The sequence below is a fragment of the Somniosus microcephalus genome, chromosome 21, assembly GCF_052327205.1.
Source record: "Somniosus microcephalus isolate GS21.2 chromosome 21, FLI_Smic_1.0, whole genome shotgun sequence".
Classification (NCBI taxonomy): Eukaryota; Metazoa; Chordata; class Chondrichthyes; order Squaliformes; family Somniosidae; genus Somniosus; species Somniosus microcephalus.
The window spans coordinates 38,030,811-38,039,634 of record NC_141007.1 but is presented as its reverse complement, the minus strand read 5'-3'; the positions used below and the strand labels follow the sequence as shown (position 1 = coordinate 38,039,634).

The following is an 8,824-nucleotide window of genomic DNA, read 5'->3' as shown; positions in this document are numbered from 1 at the left end:
TGGAATTCCATATTAACACAAATGAAACATAAACATAGAAGATAGGAGCAGGAGTAGGCCATTCGGCCCTTCGAGCCTGCTCCGTCATTCAACGAGATCATGGCTGATCATCCAAACCCTAGCACCCGGTCCCTACACCGACAGCCATCCCACCCAAGCCCTATCCCCGTAACCCCGTGTATTTAATCCCCCCTAACACTAAGGGCCAATTTTTATCATGGCCAATCAACCTAACCCACACATCTTTGGACTGTGGAAGGAAACCGGAGCACCCGGAGAAAACCCACGCAAACACGGGGAGAATGTGCAAACTCCACACAGACAGTCACCCGAGGCCAGATTTGAACCCGGGTCCCTGGCGCTGTGAGGCAACAGTGCTAACCACTATGCCACCGTGCTGCCACTCAATAAGACTTATAGAAGGTGAGATTATTCGTGTTAATGCAAGAACTAGTGTGGAAATTTGTAGCAATTTGGTACTTTAATGGAGTATTAAAACATTCTTATCGGTACTTCCGAAATTTGCCTGGGCACCAAGCAAATTTAACACACATTAATGTAAACAGCTGCTATTAATTGTTCTTTCATTGGAGGTTTAAGCATCAATTAAAAGACAAATGTTCAAATTTAAACATGATTTCTTTCCTGCCTCATCATATTAATGACGCGACTATAAAAATGATAAGTCATAGTGTGTGTTCAGTACCACTGTGGCTACCTCTTGCTACTAAAAAGTGACTCCACTGTGAGCATGAATATTTTCTAGATTCTATCATCAGAGCTTGCTGACCAGCCAAACACATTTACAGGATACATTCGTCCTTCCAGAGATGTTACTAGGCAATGACTTAGGCCGCAAATTTAATGGAGGAGGCGGGATGGGGGCGGGTCAGCTGGGTTCCGGGTTCCGGTCCCGCTCCCAGCTGCCTCTGCTCTGCAGATGTGATTTTACCTTGACTGGCCTTGTTAAGCCCGCCCTCCAGCCAATTAACAGGAAGTGGGTCTGATGACGTCATTTGATGACTCATCAGCAGTCGGTTTCCTTAAAGGGACCACGTCCACATGGAGTTTGACAGTTGTTTTGACAGCATTGAGGTGCTGCAAACACTGACAATCACTGCACAAAGGTGAATGCTTGTACCCTGGCTCTCCAATGACTCCCTCCATATGCTTATGGAGGGAGTCACAGCACGCAGGGAGGTTCTCTTCCCTTCCAAGGGCGGAAGAGACCTCCCCAGGACACCAACTTACCTTGCACCTCCACCCAACCCTCTCTATCTACTTTATCACTTCCCCATCTGATTGTTTCATTGGCTCCGATGTTGCTGGAATAGATGGCAACTGCAGGTCAGATGACAGAAGTGATCTGTCACTGGTGAGAGAGGTTCTCCCAATGAGGTTGCACTGGATATACAGTTGGATTTAAAAACTTGTAAGCTAAAGAAATCTCTATATGTATTAAAATGCAGTAACCAACATTTTCTTTGCTGTGAAACTCACCATGTGCAACATGGCATCCTTGACACCACTTCTGCAGCTGTCATCTTTTCACAAACATCAGAGCTGACTCACAACACGCCAGGTTGAGCTGGCGTGTTCCCCGAACAGCGGGTAACCCGTGGGGGAGAAGGTAAAATTACAAGTAAACCTCAAAATACTCTTAAATTGGCTCTTAACAAGCCATTTAAGTAGCTGAATTGTCTCCCCCACTGTCAATCTTTGCGATTTTGACAGCGGACCGCCTCCAAACCCACCCCCTCAGCGCGATTGAATTTGCGGCCTTAGTAAAGTGCCCAGCTACAAGAACCACCATCAGAGTTTCACCCTGGTGATTCTATAAACTGGAGAAAGTTCAGATTTTCACACTGTTGGGAGAATTAATTGTTCATCTGGTGGCCACTTTAGTCAGGATACACTCATTCTTCATAATCACTGGGTGCAAGTTCTGGCAGCTATACAAAGCTGGGTGGCTGAGGTCATGACACGTAGGTTGGTCTCATAAGAGAGTTTTTTTCCATCCCATTTCCTGTAATAAAAAGCTTGTCAACCTTCAGATTTATTGAATTTTATAAGCAGGCGGAATGTTATATCTAGATGAATGCTAAGACAGATTTTACTGTAGGTTATTAGTCTCAATAATGGAGGATCCTGACAGAGTGTTTAAATGATACCATCTTTGCAGGAGTGGTAGCAAGACACGAGGAATAAATGACCGTCGCACTCCGACTTCAAGTCATCACTCTTATGCTCTCTGGTTTTTTTTCTGAACAATATGCAATAAGTTAAGTTTTGATTGGAATTGCCGGTTAATCCAAATAATAATTTGCTTTGCAAACATTCAAATCTAGATTGAACCTCCCTATCCATCATCCTAACCTGTCGTAAATCTGAAGAGACAAGAGCAAAGTCCAGCATCTTCAGTGTAGATGTGAGCACGCTTTCATCATGACACAACTAATGTCTGATGTAAGTAACAATCCTTTACTGGGTGCACATCAGGTTTGCAAACATCTACTGAATTCACCTGGACTACCAACTGTCTATTCTGAATAACCAATAATTCCTAAATTAAACATGATTCAGTTCAGATCAACATAATCCAAATCCCCTCTACTTCCACCTTCCTTCCATTAAAGGAGTATTGCATTCACAAACCCATTGATTTGGAAAGACCATGTTTGCAACATGAATTATAATTTGGATTACCTACTCAAACCTGAATTTACCCTCTTGCTGCAAATTGTGTTGAAAAAGATGAGAACGTGAGAGGGCCGGCGAAGTCGGAGTGTGACGGTCATTTATTCCTCATGTCTGCCTTCCACTCCTGCATAGATGGCATCATTTAAACAAACTGTTGGAATCCTGCACTATTAAACCTAATAACATAGAGTAAAATCATTTTCATCAAACAGATGTGATTTCATGACATTTACATTGCTTTATTTGCTTGCAAACAAAGTTTTTACTTTTTGGCGATGGTAGTGCCTCTTTAAAGGGTGTTGTCACCTAGCAACAGTGTAAACAGAGGTATGACTGGAGGTGCAGCTCGATGCATCACCATTGTAAAATGTTTTCAGTTTAAATTTTACAGAGAAGGTAAAAAAAACACTGCAATAGATGTAGCACCTATTGAAATGCAAAATTGCTCTGACACCTAGCATAATAGAATTTGAGCAGACTTCTTTTTTATCCCGAGGACATTTAAAAAAAAACTCCACACCACAGTAACAGTGCTCCCATTTTATCTGCCAATTAGCATCTTGTGTAATTCAGAAATGAGGCAAACCGATGAGCGTTTGTGTAACAGCTGTCACACAAAGCTGCTTCTGAAACAAAAGCATTCCCTTCGCCAGGATAGGTTCAATGCAATTTCTGCAGATTGCAAGCTTTCAATTTCCTAGTGTCACAGTGGATCATTGCAAAAGTAATGCCCCAAGTGAAAGTACTGAATTACATTACACACATCAATGGTTGACCAGTCAGCTAATGATTGTTATGCGTACATTGAAACATCAACATGAGAATTGTAAAACAAAGAAAAATTTAAAACATCACACACACAAAAATATCACTCACTGTCCCTGAGAATTATCGCATAATAATGAACCTCTCTTCCAATGGCCACAATCTGATTTTGTTATATTCTATTCTCATTGAAATATGGATGCACAGTTATTGGAGTAGTGCACTGGTAGCAATGCTTCACTGGGTTTATATCATTTGCAACAAACACTGGCAGGATTCACTCATGCTGTGCATTCCCAAATATTGAGTCTTCCACAACTTATGCAATAAAATACAGCAATTAACACCAACCCGTGCATTAAAACATAGCAATGCACCCGTAGCCAAGCAAAATCCCTATTTTATTTCCAAACAAGGAGAGTCTTGCAAACCAACATTTTTAAATGCTTTATTTTCTTTCTTTCTTCAGCATTTGAATTGCGGCCTTTTCCCCCCCAAGTTCAATGGGAGTAAAAACTGCACCAGTGTACAAAGCTGTGACATTGCGAGTTCTGATAAGAGGAACATCCTTGCTGTTTTCGCATGGCAATCAACCCACAGATAATTCCAAATCCCCACAGTGAGCGGCTAAGATAGGCAGAAATCCCACTGGACAGTCTTTGATGTCTCTATTCCAAACAAAAGAAGCAGAAGAATGTAAACAGTTCCGTTATTAAACATACAAGTATTAAGCAACGGTAGGTTATACAAAGCCTTGGCTGAGTTAGCCAACCTATTACTTGGAACGAAACGGAGTTTGACATTGATAAACCGCTACAAAATCCAGCAATATTACGATGCACCAGTTTAATTGCAGTAAATAAGTCCCATTCGGTTATTGTGTGGCTCATTCCCTACAGCACAAAGCACCACAATCAGAGGAAATTAAAATTACTCCAATTAACCATGCAAATCCTACCATCACAAAATGAATTTCGAATTAGATTGCGGCAGCAAGTTGTCTAAGTTCTATATTTATGAAGACCTGGAAATAAATGGGAGCCATTAATAGTTGTCAGTGCAATATATTCCTTGTTAAACACTCATAACTCATGGGTTGCCCTTATCAGAAGAAGCTCCTTTGAAATCATATGTCCTTGGAATTAAATCAAGTGTCATACCCTTCATTCTTCAAAGAACTATTTTCAATCTCCTTATAGGCTTCATATGTATTTGGTTATATATTTGATGGTATTTAATTTCATTCATTGAAGAAAGTAGCTTGCAGTTATTTTGAACAGAATATTAGAAGCCTGCGCCCACTCAAATTTTAATAAAACCCTATTGAATTTAAAATTGGCACTGCCAGCCAAATGAAAAAGCTTCGAAATCAAAGGCAGTGATTGAACTTTTCAAGGAATGCTTCACATAAAATGATGTATTGTGTTTTATTCTATTCAGCATCATCTTCCCTGCAATTCCTCCATGTGTGGGTTACAAAATGTGTTCTTCTTTAATGTTGTGAACGAAAACAAGACATTTTTAGTTTAATTTCAATGATTGGTAAAATTTGGAAATTTAGAACTCAAAATTAAACTGCTGCTGCTCTGTACTGATGGAGCTCTTAGCTGTCCTTGAAATCCCAGTGCAACCCAAACATTTTCTTCGACCCATATCCTGGTCTCTGTCTTAGTTTGAACCCAAGCTTTAATAAAAGAAAATATTCAAGAATGCTCAACAATCTATCTTCAATATGAGCGAAAATTGAGCCGTTCCAAATTGCACCAGCTGAGTCAATGGGCACAACTGCAGCCCTGACAGTGCGTGACTGAAATTAGATTTTATAGGGCAAAGATTGTGCCAGTCTGCATTAGAGTATGGGCTGGATTTTGTCAATGGGGGCGTGTTGGGGGCGGAACTGCTGGTTTTCAGGTTTCAGTCCCGCCCCCAACAACGTCCGGCCAACCCACGCTACTTTCCCTTGATTGACCTTGTTAAGCCCGCCCTGCGGGCTTAGCTGGCCAATTAAGGGAAAGCTGGTGACAGAGGACGTCAGCGTATGACGTTTCATCTGTCAAAAAATTTTGACAGATGATTTGTCAGCGTTTGACAGCTTAGAGAAGCTGTCAAACACTGACAATCCCTGTTCTAAGGTGAGCCCTTGTACTGAAGACTCACCAAACCTCTTTCCTCAGCAGAAATCAGATGGCTGCTGCATCTGAGAATGCAGCAGCCATTCTGTCAACTCTGCTGTTGAGGTGAGGCTCCTCCGGGTCCCCAAGGGTTGAAGCCTGCAGGAAGAAGCAAAGGTAAGGAAACTTTTTCTAACACTTTACACTCACCTCTCATACTTACCTCTACACACTTGCACCATCACTCACCTCTACAGCGGACCTTTTGATCCCTCTCACCCCCGCAGATCCACTGCTCGCCTCGCTGACCCAGGCAAGGTTCGCAGCCGTCAGGAAGCCCGCACTTGCAGGGGTAAAATGGGGATAATCCTCTTAACTGCCTGTTAACTACCTGTTAACAGGCAGTTAAATGGTTGTAATCCCTTTCCCACCTCGAGGAGACGGGTCCCTGCGTGACTCGGGGATCCACCTCCCGGGGAGATGGCACGGAGGCGGGTTGGGAGCGGGTTCAGCCATTTTCCCGGCAGTCCCGCCTCCATATCAGCCTCCCCAGGGCTAGCAAAATTTTCCCCTAGTCATAACGGCACAGAAGGAGGCCATTCGGCCCATCGAGTCCATGCCGGCTCTCTGTGGAGCAATCCAGTCAGTCTCATTCCCCCGCTCTATCCCCGTAGCCCTGCAAGTTTATTACCCTCAAGTGCCTATCCAGTCTCCCCTTGAAAACATTGAGTGTCTCCGCTTCCAGCACTTCTGTCGGCAGCGAGTTCCAGGTCCTCACCACTCGCTGCGTAAAAATGTTTTTCCTCACATCCCTCCTGTATCTCTTGCCCAAAACCTTAAATCTGTGTCCCCTCGTCCTTGTACCAGCAACTAGTGGGAACAGCCTTTCCCCGTCTAGCCTATCCAAACCCGTCATAATCTTGTAAACCTCTATCAAATCACCCCTCAACCTCCTTTGCTCTAATGAAAACAAATCCAGCTTCTCCAACCTGTCCTTGTAGCCAAGATCCCCCATCCCTGGAACCATTCTGGTAAACCTCCTCTGCACCCTCGCAAGTGCCTTCACATCCTTCCTAAAGTGTGGTGACCAGAACTGGACGCAATACTCCAGTTGTGGCCTAACCAGCGCTTTATAAAGGTTAAGCATAACTTCTCTACTTTTGTACTCAATACCTCTATTTATGAAGCCCAAGATCCCATATGCTTTGCTAACCACTCTCTCAATATGTCCCACCACCTTATAGAATCCTTATTGTGTCCCGTAAAGAGCTCTTGTTCCACTCTTCATGCCTGCCCACCTGCCACCTGCACACCTGCCTGGCAGTGCGGGCTCCAATCTCAATGGAAAAGGTACCATATACGTTTTGTGATGGGGAACTTTTGCAGAAATGTTGCATCAAGTCTAAAAGTTGTATGAAAAGATATCTTGAGCCCCTGATGCACTCGAGGGAAGACCTAGAGATCAACATCCAGAGATACTTCTGTGAAAATAGCAACTTCCCCAGCTTAGCTCTTTTGAAAGCACAGCACCAGATACTGTCTGCTCATTATTTGGGAACCAAACATAATTAAAACAATAACATTACATTGTGCTGCACAGCATCTAAGGCATGAGTCATGATTTAATTCAATTGGGAATTATAGTTCATGTTGCAGCAGTATGTAAGGATGATAACATTTAGACGAGCTGCGTTAATCAGTAACTTTTTCCTGTTTTGATTAATCTAATTTTTTGTTGTAAAGCCTGGCGTCAGCTGTGGAGAAGATCCTTTGAGCTGGAAACGATGGCCCAGAAATTGCTGGAAAAATAATGGCCAGCTCACGTCGACCGCCATTATGAGCGCCTAACAAACCGCGATTTGTGACGAGGGAGGGAGATGCCGTGAGTTGTGAATCACCACAAACTGCTGGACAATTTACTCCACCATGTGCCTTGTGAAAATGAGATCTCGGCGTCAACCTCCCCATGAATTTCAAGAAATTGCCAGATTTGTGCCGTAAATACGAATGAATCTTGCCGCAGTCATTTAGAGCTGGTATTTCATGTCAACAGGACCTTGTTAATGATGTGATTTATGGTCCTGACAGGACAGTCAATCTTGGAGGCCCAGAAAGGGAACAACTGAAACTGTGGAGGCTCATTCCTGCAAGTAGTAAATTGTTCCTACAGGTTCTTCAAAATTAAAATGTTTTCTTTGTTTTACTTTTCCTTTCTGTCCCTTTTCTTTCTCTCTCTCATAATCCAATCTTTCTTTCCCTTACTTTATTTCTCTTTCCATATCTAATTTGACTCTAATTCACCCTATTTCCTTCTCCATCGTTCCCACTGTGTCTTTCTATTCCCTTAAATTTCATTGGTTATGGAGATAAACCATTGGACCCGACGTTCAGGAGACCTCAGATCTCCCGTTGGCCTCAGATCCCCCATCGGCCTCAGATCCCCCGTTGGTCTCAGATCCCTCAGATCCCCCGTTGGTCTCAGATCCCCCGTTGGCCTCAGATCTCCCGTTGGTCTCAGAACCCCCGTTGGCCTCAGATCCCCCGTTGGCCTCAGATCCCCCGTCGGCCTCAGATCCCCCGTCGGCCTCAGATCCCCCGTCGGTCTCAGATCCCCCGTCGGCCTCAGATCCCCCGTCGGCCTCAGATCCCCCGTCGGTCTCAGATCTCCCGTTGGTCTCAGATCCCCTGTTGGCCTCAGATCCCCCGTTGGTCTCATCCATTGGTCTCAGATCCCCCGTTGGCCTCAGATCCCCCGTTGGTCTCAGATCCCCCGTTGGTCTCATCCATTGGTCTCAGATCCCCCGTCGGTCTCAGATCCCCCGTTGGTCTCATCCATTGGTCTCAGATCCCCCGTTGGCCTCAGATCCCCCGTTGGCCTCAGATCCCCCGTTGGTCTCATCCATTGGTCTCAGATCCCCCGTTGGCCTCAGATCTCCCGTTGGCCTCAGATCCCCCGTCGGTCTCAGATCCCCCGTCGGTCTCAGATCCCCCGTCGGCCTCAGATCCCCCGTCGGCCTCAGATCCCCCGTCGGTCTCAGATCTACCGTAGGCCTCGCCACACCATTATCAATTCGCATTTCCAGCAATTGGCAGCACAAAAATTATACGACTCAAAAGGTGAGGATAAAAATCCAATTCATGGGCGCTCACCGCGGGTTGGCCCGCTCCAGCAATTTCTGGGCCAATGTTTAAATGATGAAACATTACACATTTCCTTCAGTCCCCTACCACACATTTCCTTCAGTCCC

At 44.4% G+C, this 8,824-nt stretch overlaps 1 long non-coding RNA gene across 1 annotated transcript in view; it reads right to left on the bottom strand.

Annotated features, from left to right (window-relative positions):
- Positions 1–473: 473 nt before the first annotated feature.
- Positions 474–8,824, bottom strand: part of LOC147102710 (uncharacterized) — a 58,754-nt gene continuing 50,403 nt past the window's right edge. Inside the window, exon 3 of the long non-coding RNA XR_015073070.1 lies at positions 474–4,133. This is a non-coding gene — a long non-coding RNA (uncharacterized LOC147102710). The remainder of the gene's footprint in view (positions 4,134–8,824) is intronic.